The following is a 24,293-nucleotide window of genomic DNA, read 5'->3' as shown; positions in this document are numbered from 1 at the left end:
CTGAGGTCTTGGTGCTGCACTGTCAAACTTGCTGTAGGAATCACAGTGAAAGAAGATTTTGAAGAAGACAAGTAGGGAGCTTTGTGGGTGTTTTTCATTTCTAGAAGCATGAATAAAGAAAAGTGCGACAGTGCTTCCTTGAAAATCTGGTGGGTGGACTGGTGCTATGAGCTGATAGAAGATGGGGGCTGATGCCTTCATAATGAATGAGAGATGACAGATGGGGAAAGGCGAGGAAGGGCCTTCAGCACTAGTATAATCAACTTGCTTCTGAGAACATTGGGATGGGCTTTTTTCCTAATATGAAAGAGAAAAGAGAGGACATTTGACTGAGAGTAATGAAATACTGGGAATTGCAGAGATGAATCTGGTCGGTCCTCTGTTCCTGAGACACTTGAAGCAATGACCAGCTTCAAGAGCAGAGAGAGAGAATGGTCTCCCTGGTCTTAGGGAGGGTAGGTCTACCTCTTCCTAGCTTCATCAGTGGCCCTGAGCTCTTGTTTTGGAAGAGAAGGTGAAGCACCAACCCCCCTTCAGACTGATAATGACTTCACACCCCTACTTTTTCCCCGCAAGCCTTTTCTCTTGCACACTAATGAGTCTGAGCCTACTTCATTGTGCTTCAGTAATTGTGCTTTTAATTATGCTCTGTGTCTTTGACCATCTGTTGTGCTCTTTTCAGAATCTGTTTCAGTTCTGATATCCCCTTTTGAGATGAAGGGACCACAAGTGCACGCAGTATCCAAGGTGTGGATGATTCATAGATTTTTCTGTTCTGTTCTTTTTTTTCTTTCCAAATGATTCATACCACTTGATCTGTTTCTTGATGGTTTCTGAGCATTAAGTTGACATTTTCATGGAACTGACAGCTTTATGTGGAAAAATGAGGGCCTACTGAGAGGAGTGAAAATGATGTCTCTTGGAGAGGAAAATCCTGATCCTTTCAAGATGAGATTGTTTGGACAAGGAATATCACAGGAATTTGAAAGGAGAGGTTACAATAGCTCCCAGTATGGAGGCCACCTGGGAGAGCAGCCAACATGAAGTTGATGGTGTCAAGAAGATGCTATAACTTGCCAATAGACATATAAGAGCAAGCATGGCAGACCTCTCTGAGCAAGACGACAAGGGAGAGGAAAATCAAGCCAGGAGAGGGAGCTGGAAAGGCTCCAGCTTGAACAGAGGAGATGAAGAGAAGCAAAATGAAAGGTTAATGAGCCAGAGAACTTGTTAGGAAGTTGAGGCAACTGAAAGTTTGGGCAGAAGATGTACAGCAACATCTGTGAGGGGGTCTCATTTAGGGGTTGCAATACAGTGCGCTGCGCAGAAGGAGCAGCAGCATCCCTGGTTGCTAAGTCAAGCTTTTGATCAGACTGCTTTGCTCACCCCGGCCTGGGAGTCCAAGAGGGAAGATTTGGTCTGTAGAACTTCTTGGAGGGTAAGAGCAGTGAAGAAAGCATAGCATTTGGTGGATGAAAGGAACAGGCTTAATGCTGATATATTTGCTGTATAGGATAAACATAGTCGACACAGAGGGGTGAAGCCTGCAGGAACAGTGGCTAGAGCTGGAGGAAGACCAGGAGGTGATAACCTGCAAGCGGCCTGTTCAACTTTTTAGAATAAGGGAATAAAAAGGTCCAGGGAAATTGTTTATGTTATTCTGGCACCTTTTGGCTGTGTATGGGGCATCTTTTCCCTTCATAGGGAGAACTTAAGTCCAAGTGGCTTCCTCTTTGTATGTCAGCCCGTGCTCTAGCTCCTTTCTGCTGCCAGTGAGATACTGTGATAGCTCAGACTCTCGTACCCGGGAATACCTGGTTCTCAGCCAGGTGACTGCTTTGTCTGTGCTGTGACAGTGTGGGATGTGGGCAGAGTGGGTATTCATAATGTGGTGCCAGACGCTCAGTACCCTTAGAAAAGTCTTATTCCATCCCAAGCCACAAAGATCATCCCTTGACGTCTGGCAGCTGTTCCTTGTCTTGTCTTCTAAGCATCTTTTAAGGATATCTCAGACTGCCTTGATGTGATTTCCTAATGCCCTTTTTGACCTTCCTCTTTTCCCTGGGCCTGACAACTTGGTGCTTAGATGTCACCTATTATCACTGCTCCCTACATGAGCAGTGAAAAGAGCCACCTGACCACCTGATTTTTTGCTTGCTGTCTCTGTTCCAGCTCTTGGACATCTTTCATCTCCAGCTTCCTACTGCAGGAAGGAATTGTGGTATTTGGCCTCATGGTTACCAGCCCAGCAAAACTGTCTATTAGCCAGAAAGCAAGAATCACCCACAACTAAGGTAACCAAGTCTAATTCCCATTGACAGGAGAAAACTTCCATTGCCCTCTGCTAGTCCTGTCTGAAAGGGAGAGCAGCTGCTGGGATGGAAGGATGGAATGACGTACAGAAGCTAAGTTACCTGGCCAAGATTACATGGGGTATGTGGCAAATCTAGGATTACCAGGAAGATTAACTGACATAACTGCACTGGTTAGTTACTCAAGCTAGTTACATCAGAGGTGATTTGGGAGCCCTAGCTGCTTCTTGGAGGGGTTTCAGACTAGATCCTAGCTGAGCCCCTGGCCAGATGCCTGTGCCCTGCTCAATCCCAACCCCTTCCTGCCCTCTCCAAACAGGCCATCTTGACGCTTGGGTCATGGTTTAGTGGGGCTGTCTCATTTTCTAGGCAGAGGTATGAGTTGCCAGGTCCGAGGCTCCAGGAGTGCTGTCAGCTGTACAACGATGTGCAAGGCCTTTCTCTGTCTTCCTTCTCCTCTTGCTGTTTTCTTATGCATGGAGGATGGTGAACATAAATAGCTCACCAAATTACTTAAGGGGCTCTCTGTCTTATTCCTGTATTCTGCAGACAGGTTCCTCTCCAATATAATCCTGTACCTGCAGGGTTAGGTGTCAAGCATCATTCATATGAGAGGACTGTAAATGAGGTTCCTTCAAAAACTACTTCTATTTTGCTTAAGGCCATAATGGGGAAACTACTGTGTTTCCATTAAATCCCCTTTGTATCAATCTATAGAGCTTGGCTGTGGGCAAGAGGTGCTGGGATCCCGATAGGCCACTAATTAATTACCAACCCCACATTCTTTATTGGCAATGCAGGGGCCTTCCGGCACCGCCTCTTGATAGTTAATTAGGGTGAAAGCCAAGGAGAGGCTCTGTTTCAGTGGCCATCAGTTAACTTTCCCTCTGGCTTTATTCCTTGCAGACACATCTTGGCATTGTGAGGGGAAGCCAAGACTGAACATATGGCTTATTGTAGAGCTCTGACCTTCCCAGAGTGGGGCAGAGCCAAGGGGCTGGAATTTCCATCAAGTACCACTCAAAAGCCCTCCTGATGCCATGGAAAGCCTCTGTGTCATTTCTGGAAAAATAAACCCAAGGGCAAAGTCCCAGCAGCTGTTGTTCTCTCATGTTCTTCCTTACTATACAACATGGACAGCTAAGGAACTTTTGACGGTGCAGTAGAAGACCACCTATGAAATCTTTGCGGGGCTCAGTGCTCCAAGGTGGTGAACAGCAGCATAGTTCCACGGATGCTCTCTGACAGGGGCCTGCTGGCCGTGGGTGCCCCTTGCATGGCTCTGTGAATTCAGGGGACTGCAAGATGGTGGATTGGGATACCTGAGGGCACACTTCTGCAAGCCACACACGCAGCCAGTTGGGATCTCACCTGTCATCAAACAGAACAGCATGTCTGGGGTGAGGCACGGTTGTTCAGAAACTGTCCAGCCGTGCTGGCTGTGCAAGCTGTGGCTGGCTGGCCTGGGAGGGAACTTGGATAAGCAAAATGTAACTGCTCACAGCGGATTGCCCAGATCTGGGTAGGAAAAACCTTCATTTGAAGAGGGTTTCCTGTCTTCTCCCAGGGAGTCCCCCGCTGCTGAGTTTGCTTTGTGCTGTGGCCTGGTGTCTGGGATTTGCTTTTCTCAAGACCTTAAAACCCATTCCACTCCCCAGCTCCTCATGGAGTGCAGCCGGTCTCCAGCAATGTGGCTGTTTGCTCCTTCTCTGGACTCTGCATTGCAGAGAAAAAATTTCTACTTTATTTCCTTTTGCTCTGCAACGACCTAATTAGTTAACTTTCTATTGCAGCCTCTTCCTACAGCACTTGCCAAAGAGCTCATCAAAGCCTGCCTGCCCTGGCGCTGGGGGAGGCGGATTATTAGCCTCTCAGTGTTCAAGGTTAGAGGAGATGTTTCCTCCTGTTGTGGGCTAGCAACTCTTCCAGACAAATCTTTAGCCTCTCCATTCAAGATCAAAACTGCAGGCAGCTGGAGGGCATTAGAGTAACGCTCATTCAAAGGCAGCACTTTGCTCCCTTTAAGTGACTGTCAGCCCTGCCTCTGATGTGCTGAAGGCAAACTGACTTCACCCTGCTGCCCCACACCTTGGGCCAGAGCAGAGAGCAGCCTGGCTGGGAAGTGGCTGTGGTCACTGGTGACATGTGGCCTTGGCTTGGGAACCCCGGGGCACCCACATTCCTCATGCCCTCCCCAGCAGGGGGCTGGTGGGACCTTTGCTGGGTCACCTCTGCCTGTGCCTGCCTGCACAAGGGGCAGCTCACAGCTCTTCCAGAGGGTGTGCTTATGCCTAGTGTCGTGCAAGAGTCACCCTTGGCTTTAGGGAGGATAAGTGTCGAAAGGAAAAGGCTTTGGCAGCTGAGGTCGTTTTGTTACTTTGGAAGACTCCACCTCATGGAAAGCGTTGGTGTAGTGAGCTGAGACGTGCGGGAGTGCTGGAGGCTGAACATGTGCTGTGGGGCTCCATAACTCCGCTGATATTGTTTCTTTTGCCTTTACCCCAGGATTCTGCTGCTGTGAAGGTGTTTGAGAGGTGATAATAGGGAGTGTTTCCACAGAGTGGACTTTACAAAAGATTCCTCCAGGCTGCACTGGAATATCACACACTTAATTCTTGGCATAGCTGGACCCATTCAATTTTGGGATGACTGCAGGAGTGTCTGGTCTCTCTCCTACCTTGGAAAAATAAGGCTCATAAATAGCCATACTCCTCTTGTGGCAGGGAGACTGATGCACATACCGGGTGCCAAAGACTAATGTAGACAAAATATATCACTGCTGGCTGTGATTTCCCAAATATATGGTGTCCTGGAGAGGTGGTAGTGTGCTGAGCTGGCCCTCCAGCTCAATACTCTCTCAATACGTGAGAGAGTGGGAGAGCCTGGTTAAATACCCATGTCCTGCACTCAGATTTCATGTGCGTGTGCCTGCATGGTATGCGGAGAACAGTGGCTTTGCCAGTGTCCTGAGCTGCACGGAGCCCTGCAGCAACAGCAACACAGCATCTAGAAATGAGTGTTGGGGGCCCCAGGCACAGCCTGCCTTCCTGGGAGGGACTGGATGAGGGCAACGTGGTGCTGAGCTGCGTATGGAACTGGGACCAGCAAGGGTGTCTAAACCCGCTTGGCTACCCGGTGACTCAGCTCCAGGAGATCATGATTCTGTGATTCTATCATTGTGTGTAAGGAAGGCAAGGACAGGATTTGCAGTGATGACTAAGGAGAGGGAACGAGAAATCAAGCAGGAGGTGTTGGAAGGGTGCTGGGAGTTGCTGTCAAAGTCGAAGGAGCTGGATCTGACTGGTGCTGGACAAGAGATCGGAGGAGATGACTAGGGCAGAAGGCAGGTGGTTAGAGTCATCCCAGCCCTTCCTTACTCGAGCAGCTCTGCCCATTGCCACTTACTCCCCCAGCAACACTGTCCTGGGACCTACAGGGCTGCCCCCTACCAAGGGGCTGCTGAGGTACTGCTGGAGCCCCTCGGCTGGGGAGCAGGGTGCCGCTCCCCCCCGCACCACCTGCACTCGCAGGGCTGTGCGTATCCGTCGTTCCGTGGCTGCTGGTGCTCCTCGCTAACAGCTGGTAAATCCATTTGCTCAGCAGGTGTGTTCTTGCATTCTCTGGAAGAACAGGGTTTTCAGAAGAGAGGGGGAAGAGAACAGAGGAGAAACTGGAGGGGGGGTAGAGGAAATAAAGGGAAGTAGAAGGAAGAGGGAAAAGGCAGCAAATGACTCGAAGAATTAGAGATGGGAGTGTGAGAAGGACTGGGTGTCCCCAGTTGCTTTGAGCACACAGCAGATCCTGTGGTGTGTCTGCTTTATTACTGACAGAGTTCTCCCTTCTGTCGGCTTGTTTCCTAATTGCTGGTCTTGTAAACTGCTTGATTTATGGCTCTGTTCATCAGTTCTGGCCCTCGGGTATAACATGCTTTTCCTTCCAGGCTGGGAAGTGAATAACGAATTAACAGCCCGCCTTAGGTTCAATAAGAAGCTGAGCATTCACGGATCTTTATTGTGATGCACTTGCCAAATTTAACTGCTTAATTTTTACTTCTCATTCATGGAGGGTATTCAACGACTACTTCCCCAGGGCAGCAGCAGCACTGTGGATGCGTGGTGCCTTTGAAGTGTCCCACAAGAGAAGCCACCGAGGAATGGTTTTGTCTTGGTTTGCACAGAGAACGCAATCTGTTTCCTCACAGCTTGCTCTGAAGCTGACATTGTGTGCCGTACGCGTTTGTCTCGGACAAACTTCATTTCAGTACAGCTGAGGGATGAAGATCAAGTCAGAGAAGAACGGCACTGCTGAGCTGGAGCCATGGCTCCCTGGCCGTCATCCTCATGTTCGGCCTTGATAAAAGGTTTGTCCTAGACCCTGGAGTAGGGTCCTTAGAGTTGGTGCAACTTCAATCTTTTAGTGAGCAAACCAAGTAGCTCTGCTCCTACAGTTCTTGATGGCAGTCCCGTGCCTCCCACGCAGCTCTGTTTCAGGTGGCTGCATGGTCGCACCATGATGCACCAGGTTTATGGAGCATCCAGGCCTTGGTATGATGAGTTTTGTCCAACCCTGCCACCCTGGAGGTTCCCTTGGGTTCAGAGCATGTGGCTGTTTTCCTTAACCAGTTCACAGGACCACGGCCAGGAAGATGTGGCGTGTTCACACATCAGCTCAGCAGCACCACAGACACGCTGCAGCAGAGACTTCACAAGAAAGAAGATGCTTGTAAACCAAAACCTTTGTGAAGGAAGAAAACTCCTGTGAAAAACAGAGAAACTACTGTAGAAGTGCTGGAGCTGTTCTGCAAGCATGACACTCTGCAAGCACTAGCTCAGGGCTTGCAGGTCTCGAGCAGATAAAGTTTAAGCTGACAAGTCCCCTCAGGACTTAGCAGCTCTCTGCCATCCTGCCCTTGAACAGCCTGTTAGGATGCCGTTGCTATCTCTGAGCTGCTTCGTGGCTGCAGCAGGTAAATCTGATCTACCTGAAAGGGGAAGTTCAAGAAAATGGCTTTTTGCCTTCTGCATGCTGCTGTAGGAATGGGGCGTTCAGCTCTGCATCAATCACAAGAGGACGTGAGTGAAGGAGAAAGCTTGGAAAGTCAAGTGGAGCATTAGTATAAGGCCTGCAGCTCCTTGGGTGCTGTAAAAACTCCAGTGGAGGGAGAGTTTTACTACACCTGCTCAGTCCTGATCCAGTGCACACTTGTCTGCAGGAGCTCAGCCTGCTGGGAACTTGGCTGGATGGAGTGTTTTCTTTTCTGAGAATCCTACAGCAGTGACAGCGGCTGATGTCTGGTTTTTCTCTTAGGGCACATACAGTAAAGCAAAGCAGAAATAAACTACAGGGTACAGCGTTTCTTTCCTCTTAGCATTAGCAGTACAGCTTGATTAGATCATCACGGCCATCCTGTATGCTTTGTCTCTGGCTCTTCTTTCCCTGGATGGGTCTGCAGGTGCAGACAAGTGTGTTGCAGTCTGAGGGGCAGGGAACTGGTGTCTTTGAGCACCACGTGCTGGAAGCATCTGCCCAACCCAAGCCTGTCACTGCGGTGCAGTTGTCCCAAGCAGTTTGAATGCCTCCAGTTCTTGTATTCTTCAGCTTCTCACAAGGCTCAAGAACCTGCCCAGCCTTCAGAGTGGGCTGGGCCCCCATGTGTATGTATGTCGTATCCAACAGGATCTCTGACATGACCTTTGTTTTCATGCAAAATCCATGAGTCTCACCCAAGTGCCTCCTTCCAAATATCCTAGCAAGCCTCTAACAAGGCTGCAGATCTTGGAGTGCAAAGCACGAAGACGGGACTGCAGCATTCTTCCTGGGACAGGAGCAGCCACTTACCGTGGCTGTAGTCACTTGGTTCCTTGTGCCATGTAGTCCAGGATCCAAGAGCATGAGGACAGAAGATCACAAGAGCCTCTTGCTTGCATTTCATATGTCCTGTTGCCAAGGATATTGACTACTAATTACTAAACTAATCTGAATATATACTCAAAGTCCAGGTGTTATCACTTACTGATAAAAAAGCTTGAACTGCTTTTGGTTCTGTGTGTGAGCATGCTCACACCCATGTTGAATCTTTGTCATATTTCCTAAATTGCATGGCAGGCAAGATGGTTCAGATACAATAAATGCAGGAGTTCAAGGTCCTGGCATTATCTTGCATCTGGCTGCTCAGCCACCTGAGGCTGCAAGCCAGCAGCTGAGATCAAAGGAGCAATAGTGTGGGATCCATGTTCAGGGTGGGCAGAGGAGATGCCTGCACCCTTTCCCTCCTCCTGTGCAAAGGCTGGAGTAGTTTCTAAGCTTGGGACCAAATCATCTCCTTTCTGGATGCTGCTGTGGGTGGCAGCACAGCACAGACAGCTTCCCTTCGGACCTGTTCCTACTGCTCACACTGCACAAGGGGCTTTACATGGGATCACAGTGAGATATTACTCTTTAAATTCTATATTCACATGGCACAATCCTCTCTGTCACCTCTGACCTGTTCCTGCCTGACTGCCAGTATGGATCTGAGCACTACAGCGTTCAATCACCTTCCAGACAATTGAACAGGAGCTGTTCCAAATACCGTTGCTTTCCTTCTCCACTGCCCATGAGCAGGAATTATCTCGAGCAGGTCATAGCGGTGTGTGTAATAATGACTGTATCAGTGAACATGGTCCCTGTTGCCTGGATGCAGGTAAAAAAAAAACCCCAGGCTGCTAGTAGGAAGGGGATCTCTTCCAGCTGAAGATGTGATAGATGAGCATCTGTTCCATCTTTAGAATTTTGGGGTTTTTTAAGTTACTATATTTCAGCTAAAGGTTACTGTCCCTCTGCTGTCGGGTCTCTTCCTGCAGCTCAGGTAAGTAACTGTTTGTGCTTCTGTTCTGTACAGCACAAAGTAGAACAGATTTGTGTGGAAGCCCTGCTGACAGGATCTTTTTATTCTGAATGTGCTGACGTTGGGGATCTGATCTTTCGCAGGAGTCAGCTTTACCATGCATGCCCTGTGGTCACAACAGTTGCCCCGTGACACTCCCAGCCTCAGTGGGCACTTCTGTCCATCCAGTCGACTGTAGCTGGCATGAAAGGATGAGGTTAGTGGGGGTTTTGGCGGGTGAGCCCCAGGTTTTGTGCATTAACCTTAGGAAGAATGTTGATTTTCAGGTCAGAGATCACAACCAGGACTGTGCACTGGACGGAAGAGGCTTTTGGACCTTGTCCCTCTTGGGCGAGGAGGCTCTGTTCCTAGCCGAGTGCTGCTACACATGGCTGGTGTCAGAGCTGGGGGGCTGCTTGGAGCAGGCCCGTACCCTCCTAGGGCAGAGAGCAGGCTGCACATCATTTTGGGGGCTGTCAGGTGCCAGAGACCTGGGCCAAATGCTCTTCGCCGCTTCCAAGATTCCTGATGCGTTTCATGTATCAGAGAGTGAACTCAGACTTGAGGACTCCTGGGGTGAGGAAATAAGGATTGTCCCAACCTTCCTCATCAAGCTGCAATCTCCAGTGACTTTATGGGTCCAGGATGCCTTTGTCCTGCAGCTCTGTTGTGTAATCTGGCACTACAAGACCGCCCTAAAGAGTACTAGGTGAATCCCTCTAAAAATGTCCTGGGCTAAGTTATGTTTGACACAGGTCTGGATTGGGAGTGCTTGTGAGGAGTGAGCTGGGCTGTGGCTGTCTTCTGAAACCTGTGGGGACCGTGGATGTGAAATGTGAAACACCAGCCATACGCCTGGTAATCACATATTATCCTGATACATCCATCCCTTCCATGGAGGGACAAGGAGGCAGATACAGAGTGTTTGTACACGTTCAGACTATGGAAAAAGACAGCTCATCCTGACCGAACTGGATTGGGGGGTGATGGGAAGCGTACCCCAGCTGGCAGATCTGCACAAGGGTGGTCTCATGGAGTGGGACGGTGACAAGGCATGAGAAGCAGTCCCAGCCAGAGCTGGCACAGCTTCAGCTGAGCTGTGGTTTCCCTGCTCATTTGCCCTGCAGTACACCCTTCCCTTGGCAGCGGCTGGGAGCCTACATCCCTTCTCCCTACCCGCAGGCTTGCTTGCAAACTAGAGGGAGGATCTGGTAGCAGCCCCCACAAACATCTGGGTGTTTTCCAGATCTCTCCTACTCTCTGGAGCAGCTCTCAACTTGCTTGAAGTCGAGGGCATACATTAACTCACTGTCTCTTTCTCCCATGCAGCGCATTAGCTACACTCTGGCTCTGTGGCCTGAGATGTGCTGAACTTAAGCAGTAAGTGCAGGTTACCTGCAGGGTGACAGGAGCCTTCTCGGGCCTTTTTGGTGATAGAAACATTTGTCCATTTTCAGTTCTCTTGAGCCAGCTGGGGGATACTGCACTGCTGAGCATCGCGCCTCCACATCCTTGGCTCACCCCCACCGCTAGGAAGGGAGAGCTGCTCCATCTGCACACGCTGGGCTCTCCTCGCCCACTGGCTGGAGCACAGGGAGAGCTGATCACCCGAAGACGGGTGAGCTGTAGCTGACCCTTAGCTCAGACAGCCCCAGCTCCTCCTTTCAGATCCCAGACTTTGTCCCTAAAGGCAGCCAGCCCCGCAGGGGTCCTGTGGCCTGCACAGAAGCACGGGTGCAGGTTGTAGCCCTCCTGGCAGACCAGAGCTCCTGGGCTGGCAAGAGCTCTGCTGCCCGCGGGCTAGCTAGGGCCATGTCACTTCTTCTTCCCAACCAGCCTGGTCTGCAAGGAGACACAAGGCAGGGAGTGATCTGTAATGGTCCCCTGTCCCTGGTGACCACCCCCAGGCCCCCAGCTCCTGCTGACAGACACTGCCCGGTGCGAGGCAGAGCCCTGCAAGGGGGGGAGGAGGTGACCCCTTCCTGGCTGGCACCGCTGCTCTGCAGAGATGGAAAGTTCTGGCAAGGCAGGCGTGGGGAAAAGGAGGTGACTTTTTTCCTCTTCGTTGCTCTGTTCGTTGTTTAGGTAACAGGTGGAAGAAAGACGTTGCCGGCTGCATTAAGGAAGTTATTGTTTAGCTGAGGGCTTGTTTGTTCTTTTGGGGAAGAAGGTTGTGTTTGCCTCTGGGGGGTATATTGTGCAATAGTTCATTTTAATTAGTTGCTCTTTCTTTGCCTTGGCTTCATTTAACCAGAGAAGAAAATTCTGAAAGGAGAATTCTGAAAAGAGAGGGTGAGAAAAAATACCCACAAAACAAAGCCCAGAATGGGGCTGGGGTTTGGGATCTGTGCTTCCAGCTTGTCCCTGATGTATACACTTAAAAAGAAAAATTTTTTACCATAGAGGCAGGGAATGTGCCTCATTGCTTTCCCTCTCTTTCTAGCCTCTCCATTCACATAGGGAATGAATAAGGGAAGTCTCTGTATCTCTATGGTGGGATAATGGTGATGTGGAGATGAGCTGAATGTATAATGGCCCATTTCCCAGGAGAAGCGGCCTCTACCAGCAGCAGTTTGGCCCATATGTCTGAGGGCTGTGTCTCTTCATGAGAGCACCCGATAATTTTCTTTCAGCTCTTCTGCCCTTGAGGGGAGCTGAATGCGATGCTCCCGGAGCCGGGCAGGCTGCCGCGCAGAGGGGTGTGCCGTGTAACTGGCTGTTGCTGTGAGAGTAGGCACCTGTTTATCTGACTTGAGTGCAAACTGGGCATTGAATAGGAGTTGATTCCCACCCGCTCTTCCTATCCCCCCTCATTTATATCCATTTTCCTCTCCCACAGCCCCGTGGAGAGGGAGCAGGGGAGGATCCCCTGTGTCCCCTGCTGTGTCCCCAGGTCGCAGCTGCTCGGGAGGCTGGGGTGCGCAGGGGGCTCCCAGCTCTGCCTCTGCCTCACCACCGCTCCTTCCCCCAAGCTGGAAGGTGACGGTCATGACAACAGCCAGAGAGCAGGGACAGGCAGCTGGGGTTTGGCAAATTATAGCTCAGGGCAGGGTTTGCTTTTGTGTGGGCCATAAGGAAAGGAGCCCTCCTGGTACAAAGACAGTTAAAAACGTCTCCATGAAAGCGTTCCTGGCTGCCCAGAGCTCTCCAGACCATATTTTCAGGCTGGCGGCACTTGCTGGCAGCCTGTTGCCCTCACAGCAGAGCTGGGTGCCTTCTGTCCATTCTGTCTCCTCTGTTCTCTCCGAGGGCACCTCCCTGCTGTTCGGGTCTGAGTGAGCGGTGGGTCACTCACACTTCAAGCCTTTTTTTTTTTTTTCTTCCCTTTGCAGCTCCTTAAACAACAAAGGTGTTGAGTGAATTTATACCTCTGCCTGGTAACAAGACAGATCAGTGAGATGCTGTCACCGTTTTGTGAGGGCTCCATAGATTTTTATTGCTTTTCAGTCCTTGGATTCCCAACCTTCCTTTGGCTTGTAAATTGCCCACAAAATGCAGACACAGCTCCTATTCTGTGTGTTCCTTTGATGATTTTATTTATATCTCTTGCTTTGTCTTGTCTTTTATTACAGGGAGACTGCAATTAATTATTATCCCATCAGCTTCTATTTAGCCTGACAGTACAATGCAACACACAGTGTCCAACCTTCCCCTGCCTCTGTGTGCACGAGCGGGCAGCTATTCTTGAGCAGAACAAAGGCGCTGGCAGCTTTAGAAAGGGACGTGCTGCTAAAGGGCAGCTTAAGGGAGTTCAATAGCACCAGCAGAGCACAGTTGTGACATGGCTAAAGGGACCAGACATCCCAATTTAGTTGCGATACTCCTGATTTTATCTTCTTGTCCAAAGTGTAGTTTAGACTGTTACTCTCTGAGTGGGTCTAGGCTCGTGGTTTGAGCAGAGGTACGACTCTTGTGGGTTTTTCCCAGATCTCTGATTGACCAGATCTTTTCATGTCTTACCCCCTCTATGAAATAGAAATTGCACCTGCAAGATATGTAAAACCATCTCTGATTGTGAGTGTAGGCAAAGCCCAGTGGGAAGATAGGAGGGGCACATACCGAGGAGAGATGAGCAGCAGACCAGAGTGTTCATAAATCTAGAGAACGCTTGCCCAGGGAGCAGGCTGAAGGAACTGGCAGCGTTGGGGCAAGAGACAACGGAGATACACCTGGTCATGCTCTGGCAGAGAGGGAGGGTCAGATCTGTTATGCATATTTGCAAGGTAATGGGAGGGCAAGAATGGACTTAATGTACAACAAGGGATGTTCAGTATCGTCACAGGAAGGTTGTAGGAATAGTAATAGTGGGAGCAAATTTCCTGGGCTGGCGAGTGAGAGTCTCCAGTGCTGGAGCTTCTCAGGAGCAGTTTTGGATACGTGTCATTCTGTGAGCGTATGTGTCAGAAAGAGGTGCTTTCAGGCACAACCCTGTAGAAATAATGACTGAAGAACTCAGGAACAAGCGTGTGTTAGACAGGGAAATGTTTGATGGTGATTTCAGGACTCTTTTCGTCTCCAGTCTTTAACACTGGGTTCTGTACATGGGAGATCAGCTTTCTCTACTAGAAAACCAGCAAAGCTGTTTCCGCCCTTTCTTTTTTCTTCACATCTTACAAAAAGGTTGATTTGCCCTACAGGCCTATGGATGGCATGGTGCTGTTGCCAAGCAGTGCTGGTGACGAGATAAAGATGTTTTAACAAGATCCTGTGCCAGGTGAGTGGAAGCTGCTGTTAAACCAAATGTTTGTTCACTTCACTCCTGCTTATTTCTCTCGTTGTTTCATTTGTTCATTTACACCTGATCTTGGCAGCCTTTGGCAGTGTTCCGCTGAGTCTGGCCTCCCCAGACCAGCTAGTGACAGTGGAGCAGAGCCTCTGGGCCAGTGTCCTTATGAAAATGTCCATGTAGTCCTTCTACACCAGCGTCCTCACCTCTCTTCCCCAGCAGAGTCCACCCCATGCTTCAGAGGAAGCTGCAAGATTGGGCTATGATGCCATAAATTCAGAGAGATGTTTCTTGCTCCTGTCCTCCACAAATGACATGTGCTCACTAGTCCACATGGCTACCAGCCATTAGCTGGTTTAAGTTTTTCAGTCCAAGCGAGGGTAGCTGTAGGGCTCTGTGGGAGATGAGGGGCATGCCTGGGCAGGGACAACAGGCAGATTGAGCTGGCTCTGCCATTGCTGCTGTCGGAATGGAACTGCCAGAACTGCAGAGCTGAGATGCTGAGTTGGCTGGTAGAAAACTGCCTCAAGTTTAGGACTGCCTCGGTTCACCCCACTTAATTAGCCTTTCTGAGAGAACAGATTGACTGGCTTGGGTGCAGTTCTGCTCAGGTGTGCTAACCCGCTCCTGAGAGCGAGCTGGGGTGGCCTTGCAACCCTGTCATGTTGTGAGAGCTTAGCCCAGCTCTGCATTACTTCAGGTCTCTCTCCCATGCTTAGAGGAGGAAGCTAAAGGTAAGGGCAGTAATTCCATGTCTGATTCCAGGTCTCCCATTTGAAAACCTCAAAGAGGTGGTCAAGTGAGCTCTTCTTCCCCCTCCGGCCCAGCTGCATCCCAGCTGCATTTCTACTGAATCTGTGATTACTGTGATAAAGCTGCAACCAAATTCTGTCAGCTCTGAAGCATGAACTATGAAGGTTGGTCTTTACATCAGACATGTAATTACCTGTCTACGAAACTATGAAAATGTGCAAGGAAAAAAAAGAGGGAAAAGCAAGATCTCTGTCAAATGAGAGAAAGGCTATCATTTTCCCCATTATTTTTTTGTTTGTTTTTCTCCATTCACAGTAGTGCACAGCTGTGCTTAATCCAGCTAGGAACCTGCTCCAGAGGTCAGTCTACCCGATAAGCTACCTGGTTGCTGCTGACCCTCAAATCTCTGCAAGGGCATCAGACTTTATGTTTGAAAAGCCTGGAAAAAATCTCAAAATACAGAATGTATTTTATGGTGACTTAATACTGAATTGCAATCAGAATGGCAGTACTATTTGTTAAATGCAAGTTACTTTATTCATTTTTCTTACTAATTGTACAGTACATGGTTAGCTTGAATGATCACACATAATTCAAGGAGAATGGTTTCTGCAGCACTGTCATGACTTTGATGGTGCTGATTGAGAAAAGACTTAAGATTTCCTGGTAGTCTACAGATTATGTGCTAATTGAGGGGTTTACATGGAGTGACGTGTATCCTGTGCTTGGACACATACCTTGAACATAGGCAGTACCTCTTTATTTCCTAGAGATCCTTAGATATGACTGAGGTCCCAAGTTATCAAAGCCTCTGCTTATTTTAAATATGTGCTTAAAACTTTTTTAAGTAAATGATGCTTAAGTATGTGTTTCAGCTTTGGTTGCACACTGGAGGGTTTTGCTGAATCGAGGCCCCTGGCTGGCTCAGGATGAAGCTGCACTGGTACCTGCTCTTCCCCAAGGACACATCTTATCCCCTTGATTGACCGGTCCAACACAGAAGGCTTGAAACACCTTGGTGACTGTCACCGTTAACTTTTATTTCTTTTTAAACACAATAGACAAACCCGTAAGAGCTTGAAAACTTCTTTCCATGAGAAACCAAACGAGAATATACGTAGAAGGAAAAAAATATCATTTCTGGCTATATTATTTTATCACACCAAGTGGTAGGGAAGCGTTGCAGAGGATTACTGTATAGTGGAAAAGGCTTGGTGTTCTGTGCGTGCTTTAATGACTGGACCTTTGTTCTACCTTTTAACTGTGACCATTTAATAACTACTCGACTCACTTTGCCCTCAGCAGGATGTTGCACATAGCTTCGCTGTGTTGAAGAGCACAGTCAAAATTAAAAATGTAATTTAATTATTCAGCTGGTAACAGGCAGCTTACCCAGTAGCCTGCCTGTGGAGTGGACCTTTGTAAGCATCCTTCTATGCAAGAGTGCTTCCCTAGACAAAAATTAACTTACAGGTGTTATGCGGGGAGTTCCCAAGTCGTGTCCTGTGCAGTCTTTAAATCCCATGTGAAAAACCTCTACTGAATGTTTAGCCAACAGGAAAATGAAGGACAGTTCTCTCCTTTAGCAAGAAGAGTTGGGAAGTGGATTTCGATGGCTTTGCATGGTGGATCCTGGGAAATACAGGAGCTGGTCTCTGCTCTGAAGAGTTCAGGGTTTAAACATACAAGTCAGACTGGAGGTGGGAGGGGAAGCTGGCCCCGAGGGGAAGGTGACATGCCTAAAGGTGGCACAAGAGGACAGTAGCAGAGCTGGGATGGACCCCAGGCCCCCAGTGCAGCACCTGTGCAGGGTGTCAGCACCAGTCCTTGCAGGATTTGGCTGCTCCTTGAGGTTTGCCAACTGCATTCAGATGTGGGCAAATCCTATATGGAAGGACATTAGTGTCTACAAGCTGTCATGGTGGGTAAAGAAACTGTAAGAAGCCATTTTACATACCCAGAGTAACTGAGGAGGCCTCCTGGGCTTCTCTGCAGGTCGGGAGAGGAGGTACCTGGAAGAGGCAGGGAGCTGACAGCTGTGGGCTGGGGCAGGGTGGTCATGAAAAATAAAGAAAGCATGTTTTGACTGAATACATTGGTGGACTTTAGTTCTCTGGACTTCAGCTTTGTTCTTGCAAGGCAATCTTTCCTGCCCAAAACCCCAAGCTAGCAAATTCCCCCAAAGCCCTGTTTCACTGGAGAAAGATCTCTCACCGTGATTGTAATGTCTGTCCAGTGTGCAGGTCCCAACCAGACAGTGGAGCGAGGGAAATGCAGTGTTCCGTTTGAGAGAAAGCTCTCGGTTGCCCTGAGGGAAGAACAACAGGTCTTTCTGCCTGGTCTCCGAAAACAGCTTCACTGGACCCGACTCTCCTGTCAGGCTGGGGTAGGATGAGAAATAATGGATTTGCATTGTGGTGGGAAGGATTTAGGTTACATGTCAGTACATTCTTCCTTTGGTGAGGATAGTTTGGCCATGCAACAGCTTTTTTTAGTTGACTTTTTTGAAGTAGATTTATTAGATGTAGAAGGTAGTGATGCTGTCTGTGGTTGGAAGCTGCCAAGACAGACATTACTGCTCCTGCTCCACTCACTCTCTTACCCAAGGTGCTTCATCAGGTTCCATAGAAAATCAGATCAGATGAAATCCTATTTTGAGTGTCTCGTGCCAGGCTTAATTCCTTGTGCTGTGTCTCTCTGTCAAAGGAGTCAAGTGCCCTTGTCTGCAGCAGCCCTCTCTGGAGGGTTAATTCTTTTGCCCCTATGCTTGTTCCTGTACCCTCTGGCTCTCTTTTAGTCTGGCCCCTTCTCAAAGTGGCACAAAAATGGGCGCGATCCATCACAACAGAAGTAACAACAGGAGGCAAAGATTCAAGATGAGCGTTGTTCCTATGAAATCTTCATTTACAGTTAGTTTGCAAATGTTTTTTTTTAGAAAGAATAAATTTAATGCATGGATACATTGCAGGTAAATGATGTCAGACTCATTTGATCACTTATGCTAATGAAATAACTATCAGTCTAGATAGTATGCATCTATCTGGGTGCCCAGAAGGTTTTAAGAAAATTTTGCATGATGGATTGTAGTACAAACTCCCTAAATGTAGGCTAAAATAATCTATTACTGAAAAGGGTAAAATATGGGCAAGAAGGCAGAGTCATGGCTTGAAGCTAAGGGTGAGTGTCAATGAGGAGGTGACTGAGCAGCAGATCCTCTGCCAGGGCTCTTTAATATTTTTATTAAAGATTTATGCAACGCCACAGCACGTAGGATCATTAAATTTGCAGATGATGCAGAGCTAGAGGGATCAGGCAAGACTTACTGGTCTTTCCTCACAGAGAAATTGCTTTTTTGGCAGTATAATCTTGCTAAATTATGTAAGGAGACTCAGAACTGCACTAGGATCTCAACTGGACCATGGTGCTCCGTGGCAGTTGCAGCACCTGCGGCCAAGAACTGGAGGTACCAGCTGAAGCCTTTTCAGTGAGATGGGGAGGTTTGCCCCGTAAGGTGTGTGGAGGTATGGGGTTGAGAGGAATCACAGCAGGATGGCAGGGAGGTATTTTTCCTTCATTTTTAGTTCGTTGAGTCCTTAGTACACTCTCACCATAAACATTTGCACAGCAGTGTTTGATAAAAATTACTGGGAGTGGTCATGTTTTGTTATAGTGTATCAAGTATTATATATTCTGTTTGACCATGTTTTATTATAGTATATAAAATAGATATTCTGTGTGTAGCTGTTGTAGCAGTTATATCTGAGAGAGCTTGTATTTGTGTCTGTGAGTCAGGACTCCCCTGTTCCTGATAGCTGCGGTGGAGGGAGGGGGAGCTGGCTGGGAACAGCGCGTTCCTGGCCTTGCGTGTCCGCACACAGTGGCGTGCCCGCACTCTTTGTTGATGAAGAGCTGGCTGGAGCAGAGGCCATGCTTCTAGCCCCTGCCCTGTCACAGCACACAGCAATGCCGAAGCATAGCTGTGTCCTAGCCCCGGTAGCTGTGTGAACACTGCTCTTATCATACCTGTCATCTGAGCTACCGAACTTCACCTTCGTCTGGGCTCCTGGGTTTAGGTACTCTTCATTACACAACGTCTGGGCAACATCTTGCCAGTCCAGGCAAGAAAGGCACTTCCTTGGCTTCCTCCCGCTCCCGTCAGGCGCCAGACGGCTGAGCTGTCCGGCAGGCAATGTGCGATGCTCCCCGGCAGCTTTTCTACCAATTTTTAAGAGTGATGTGACGACTGCGCTACTCCAGTGACGGTATTACATTCACTCCTCTTTCTGCCACTCTGTGAAAAAAATGTTCAGTCTTTGGAAGATGTACTATAACTAGTGGCTGATTTGTCACACGAGACTCTGAATAGGGGAAGAGTGAAAATAACAGGAGAGTGGTTTTTCCTCTATTTTGGTTTCTGATTTAAATCAGCTTCTGAAGCAGCGTTCATTTCTGGGAGAAAAGTGATGCTTTTGGATTGAGATTTCTGCAACAGGAGCAATCTTCTGGGGTAGCGAACACCGTATTTCAGAGTTAGCATAGCTGCTTAAAGGCGGCCAGTTACGCTTACAGCATACCCACATGCCACTTGCCTAATTTCTTCACCATTGAGAAGCTGAACTGCAAATCTTCAGACAGCTGTTATCATTAACAGAAGGGCAAAAATATTAAAATGTAAACCACAAAATAAATCTGTTAAATAAATCAAAGATAGAACTGAAGAAGAAATCTGAAATCCCTGTGTAGCAGATATAACTCATTCTTACTGCCAGCTGAAAATCAACCATAGCAGGAGAATTTAATGATACCATTGTTTAGTGAAATTAGATTTGACACTAGCCAGTTACCTTTTATTTTGGTTGGTTAGGATTTGCAATTGTTTGACACTCATTAGAAATCATAGTAACCTGTTTTAAGGGCAGGCAAATTAAGGTTCCCTCTCTCTGTACAAGATTACTCATCACACCACAGCTACATGCTAATTGGAAAATAACTAGGGAATGAACATGTCTTAAACAAGCTGTCATCTGAGCATGTCAGGTAACGTACCAGAGGTGATTTGCAAAGAATTTGGTCATATGCACAACAGGTAAGAAAAAAAAACTGTTGCAGGAAGTTAACACTACAACAACTTATCAAATGCAGAAGTCTTTATTAATCCTTAACGATCCTGCTAATTTCTTTATGGGAATTCACCTGACCTTCTGTTTCCTTCAGTGTCTCTAGCGTGAGGACATATGGTTCCCTACCCGAACCTCAGCCCTGGCTTTTTTTTCATTCAGAGCCTGCCACCGAGTTAGAGGAGCCCGAGGGTTCGCCAGGCCAAGCCAGGCTTCCAGGGAAAAGCCCTCTCAAGGCTGCATTCACAAGACAACAGGGTAAGAGGTGAGCTCCGAGCGTACCACCTCCTGTCTCCTGATAGAGGAACTCTTCTTTGGCTAAACCAGAACAGAGTGGAATGGGGCAAATTTTGGCTAATTCTTGCAGAGGGGCTGTGCACTGCAAAGGGCTCTCGGGGAAGCGTCGTGAGGCCTTGCAGGGAGCAGGGGGCAGAGGCTTCCTAGCGGTTACACCAGCACTGGGAAACAGCAAGACATGGTAGGCGTAGGTCTGGAGAGTGAAACTTGTGGTGCTGGTCCCCCATATGCGTTTTGGGAGATTTACTTTGGATAGGTCTGATGTGGAGGATTCAGTAGTGGCTGGGACATGTTGTGTGGGTCTCTGGAGCTCATCTTGTTGTTTAGTTTTGTCTAAAAGGAATCCAGTTCTGCAACGTGGACCTAAATGTTCTAAGTGGGGAAGGTCAGGAGAGTCATGGCAAAAGGGCTGTCCTGCTCCAAAACAAATGACAGTACAGCTGTAGAAGAGCCAGCAGGAAGCTGGTCAGACTGGCCTCTCATTCCCGGAAGCAGCTAATGAAAGTTAATCTGAACATGCACAGCCTGTTTTATTGTTTTTATAACTGTTCACTCTGAAGTGCTTTTGTTCCAGGGAAGCAATACTTTGCCATCGGGAAGTTGCTTGTTTCATGATTAGCATCTCTGTTGCTCCTGGGGGAAGGGATCACACTGTCTGGACAGATTTTGAATCCACCAAGAAAAGTGGCATCTGGTAAACTCCACCCAGGATCCAGTCTGCAAGTGGAGAAGTTGCCTGGCTCCCGCTGACATCTTTGGATTTAGGAGCCAAGAGATGGTGTGCTGTGTGAGGCACAGCATCAGATGAGAGTGGTGGGACGTGAAGTTCACCTCCTAGCTGTGATGAGTTTCCAGCCCAAGTTTGGCAGGAAGATGTACAGGTAAGATTAGCTTTATCAGTTTATTCTCTGCAATGCATTCATTTTTTTATCTAGAAAATACACTCCTTGTATCACACTGCCCAAGTCTATCTGTTCCCTACATATTCAAACAGAAGATGAATTTTCACTTCTGACAGTTCACCTTGCAAAATCAAGGGAGATGGAAAAAAGACCCTCCTGTGTCAGTGTGGTGATTGATCACTTTTTATTTTTGCTCAGATGCCAGGTCTGGATTTGAAATAGAAAAGTAGTGTGCTATTTTATGGAGTTACTTTAGGAGGAGGCCCTGAAGGAGGAATGTAGAGCACTGTAAGACAGGGCTGGAGAGATCAGACAGGAACCAGAACAAAAGCCGCCACTGTTAAGAGATCTGGGAGTTGGTGTTGGATGAAGCGGGGCCTCCCGCTGTTTGCTGCTCACTGTTGCCGTGGCCAGGCTGGCATCACTGTGCAAGGGGAAATGCAGACGAAGAGCTAATCTATCGAAACAGAAGGACAGACTTAGCTTGAGAAGATGAGCATGCTGAGCTGGTTTCTGCTCTGTTACACCCTGAAACCTCACTGATATCTGCACAGCTCCCCAGCTGTAACTCGGGGCAGACAGGCACTCTTTATGCATTTTCTCCAGAGCCAGACTGGTGAGGATTTGGTGAGGACTGGAGAAACTGATACTGAGATTTTCAGCTCAGCAGGAGGGAATCTGTGTTTGCTTAATTTGGGAAGAGACAGTCATATAACTTACAGTATGTAAAGCTTAAGCAGTGGAAGTATCCCCCTGAGCTCAGCGCGGAGTTCAAGGCAGCTAGGAAAAGTGTTTCAGGCCACCCGAGCCTTTCCAGTGCTTCCTCCGTTCCATCAAATACAGAGAAATGCCTGCTTCCAACAGTTTCTGCAAGAGCTAGACTCCAGTCTAGTAATCTAGGGGCTAAACCAGCCATGTTTAGTCTAACTGCCTATATAATTTCTCCCAGAAGGTGCATTAAAGATCACCTTCTGAAAAACAGCTAAACTCGTCATTCCACCTAGTTCTCTGGCAAGCTTTTTTGATAGTCCAGTCCTGCTTCTTGTTTCCCTACTGCCAATCTTGTTGGAATCTGCAAACTTCACCACAACAAGGATTTATATAACATCATTTAGATCATTGATAAAAATATTGAATAGAACGGTAATTGGAGTTTCACTCTTCTTTTATCCCAGATCTTTTTATGCAGTGTAATATTGCCGTACATTTATTGAATTGTGGCTATTGGAACATCCAGTAAATATGCCTTTGAAGAGTAGCCAGTTTCCAGGAATGCTTTCCACCTCAAACATATATTCCTTGTCCATTATGTCAGCAGCTGAGGTTAAGGCTTGGGAAAATAGAAATATTAAATGCATAGGTGTGTGTGTCACTGCCTGGTGCCAGATTGTTTGCACAAGTGTAACCAGATCATGCCCTGTGGTATCTGGGCATCTTGCTAGTTTTAAGATCAGCAATTAACTCTTCGGCCTTCAGAGGTCCAGCAGGAGGTTTTCCCATGCAGCAGTCTCTGGGCTGAAGGCATTATTGTTTCAGAAGAACTTTTGTTGCTGGCATTATGAGAAGCCTAGGAGCAGGCTTCTGGGTTGAAGCTCACCACAATAATGCAGCTTTGCTTCATGCCATGAAACAACTGGATGGGTTTGACTCTCGGGGAGATGTTAAAGTTATCATGGCTGCGAACAGAATAGAAACACTGGACCCAGCTTTAATTAGGCCAGGACGTATTGATGGGAAAATAGAGTTCCCTCTCTCTACCTGATGAAAAGACCAAGAAACGAGTTTTCTGGAGAGGAAGTGACAGCCATGCTGGGCATTCTCCTTGCAGTGGTGCCCACTCTGTAAAAAGAGTATTATTACACATTTTGCCTGTTTCTTTTCAGTTGCCAGCCTGGATCTCAGCCGGGAACAGGGGTGCTCCGATTGCCGTGGAGTGAGCTGGGTCTGCAGGCTTACCCAGAGCCAGCTGGGGTGCCCACGGGTAGGTGCCCAGCAGCACAGGACCCGTTGGGCAGAGCTCAGGCTGTCTCTGAAGCGAAGGGGATTTCAGACTCCATACCAGCGGTGGGCAGGGAAGGCACCAGTGCAACTGAAAGACACCTTTGCCCTCCCACAAGTTTTGTGGGTTGTTCAGGACCTCTAATGGATGCAGCCCAGGAGCTCATTTAGATCCCAGATTATGAGGGTTGTAAACCCACGAAAATGTAAGTGTCTCCTTCGCCCTCTAAATCCCAAAGAGCAGCTGTTGCCTGGCTTTGGCAGGTGTTGGTGAGGTAGGACCTGCACCTTTTGCAGAGCTTTCTGAGAGAAGCAGTGTCGCTGTTGCAGGTGGGGACAAAGGCGGCTCTTCTGACAGCAGCTGCATAGCAAAACGCTCGATAGAAATGCATCTCAGAATCCCAGAACTGCTCAGAGCACCCCAGCCACATATGCCCAGGCTGGTACAGCAGAGCCCTCATGAAATCGTTGCTGTTTAGGACTTGGTCTTTAGCTACCATGGGCCTGCAAGCATGGGCACATTTGTACCTCTGGGCAGAGAGGTATGAAGAAGCAGGGCAGCCTTTGGTGCGGTGACAGGAGCTCTCCCTCACAGAGCTAGAGGCAGAGTAGTCATTATTCAAAGAAGGTGACTTGGGCTTCAGGGAGACGTTTGAGCTGCTCTGGTTTACAGATCCCTGGGTCTTGAGTCCTGAACTCACAGCGGGGTTGGCTTGGCACAGCAGACTCTGAAGGAGGGTTATGGTTGGGATGCTCTGGCACTGCCAGTCAGGAAAGGTCATGCAAAATAAATAAAAGGGAGTCCCTTTGACAGGATTTGAGGAATGCTTTTGTACACAAATATCATCCAACTGCTTAATTTCAGGCCTATCGCTTATGGTATACAGGCAGGAGAAAATAAGAAGGGAAGGCAACTGAAGGGAGCCCCTGCTACATTCAGCTCAGTGCAACCTGGGAAAGCTTTGGGCAGCCTATCCCCCATCTCTGTCTGCTTTTCATTATTATTTTTATAGCCAGAAATAAGAACTTTATTGGCTTTATTCCTCTCCTGTCAGATGCCCAGTCAACATCTGGTAATACAGCAGTTCCCAGAAAGTGCTGACCTAGTGAGACCCAGTGGAGCAGGAGGTGTGGAGGAAGGTCTCCACCCTCCTCCTATCCCTGACTCCTTTCCATTGCCTTGCCAGCCAAAGTAGGATGTGTACCCCACCTCACCCTTGCTACCATAGGGGCTCCTGTGGTTGGAAGGCACCTGTGAAAACATGGAGAATAGGGGCAGGAGGAGCTAAGCGGGAGACAGGGAGGGCATCCTGAAAACTGCTC

General features: G+C 48.3%; 1 long non-coding RNA gene across 1 annotated transcript in view; it reads left to right on the top strand.

Moving 5' to 3' along the window:
• The window catches only part of LOC130152672 (uncharacterized), a 75,650-nt gene extending 53,955 nt beyond the window's left edge, over window positions 1-21,695 (top strand). The window contains exons 6-9 of the long non-coding RNA XR_008823075.1: window positions 2,173-2,294; window positions 13,815-13,891; window positions 19,936-20,038; window positions 20,645-21,695. This is a non-coding gene — a long non-coding RNA (uncharacterized LOC130152672). The remainder of the gene's footprint in view (window positions 1-2,172; window positions 2,295-13,814; window positions 13,892-19,935; window positions 20,039-20,644) is intronic.
• Window positions 21,696-24,293: the final 2,598 nt, after the last annotated feature.

Source organism: Falco biarmicus, chromosome 7 (genome assembly GCF_023638135.1).
Source record: "Falco biarmicus isolate bFalBia1 chromosome 7, bFalBia1.pri, whole genome shotgun sequence".
NCBI classification, from domain to species: Eukaryota; Metazoa; Chordata; class Aves; order Falconiformes; family Falconidae; genus Falco; species Falco biarmicus.
This window is presented reverse-complemented; position numbering and strand designations above follow the sequence as displayed.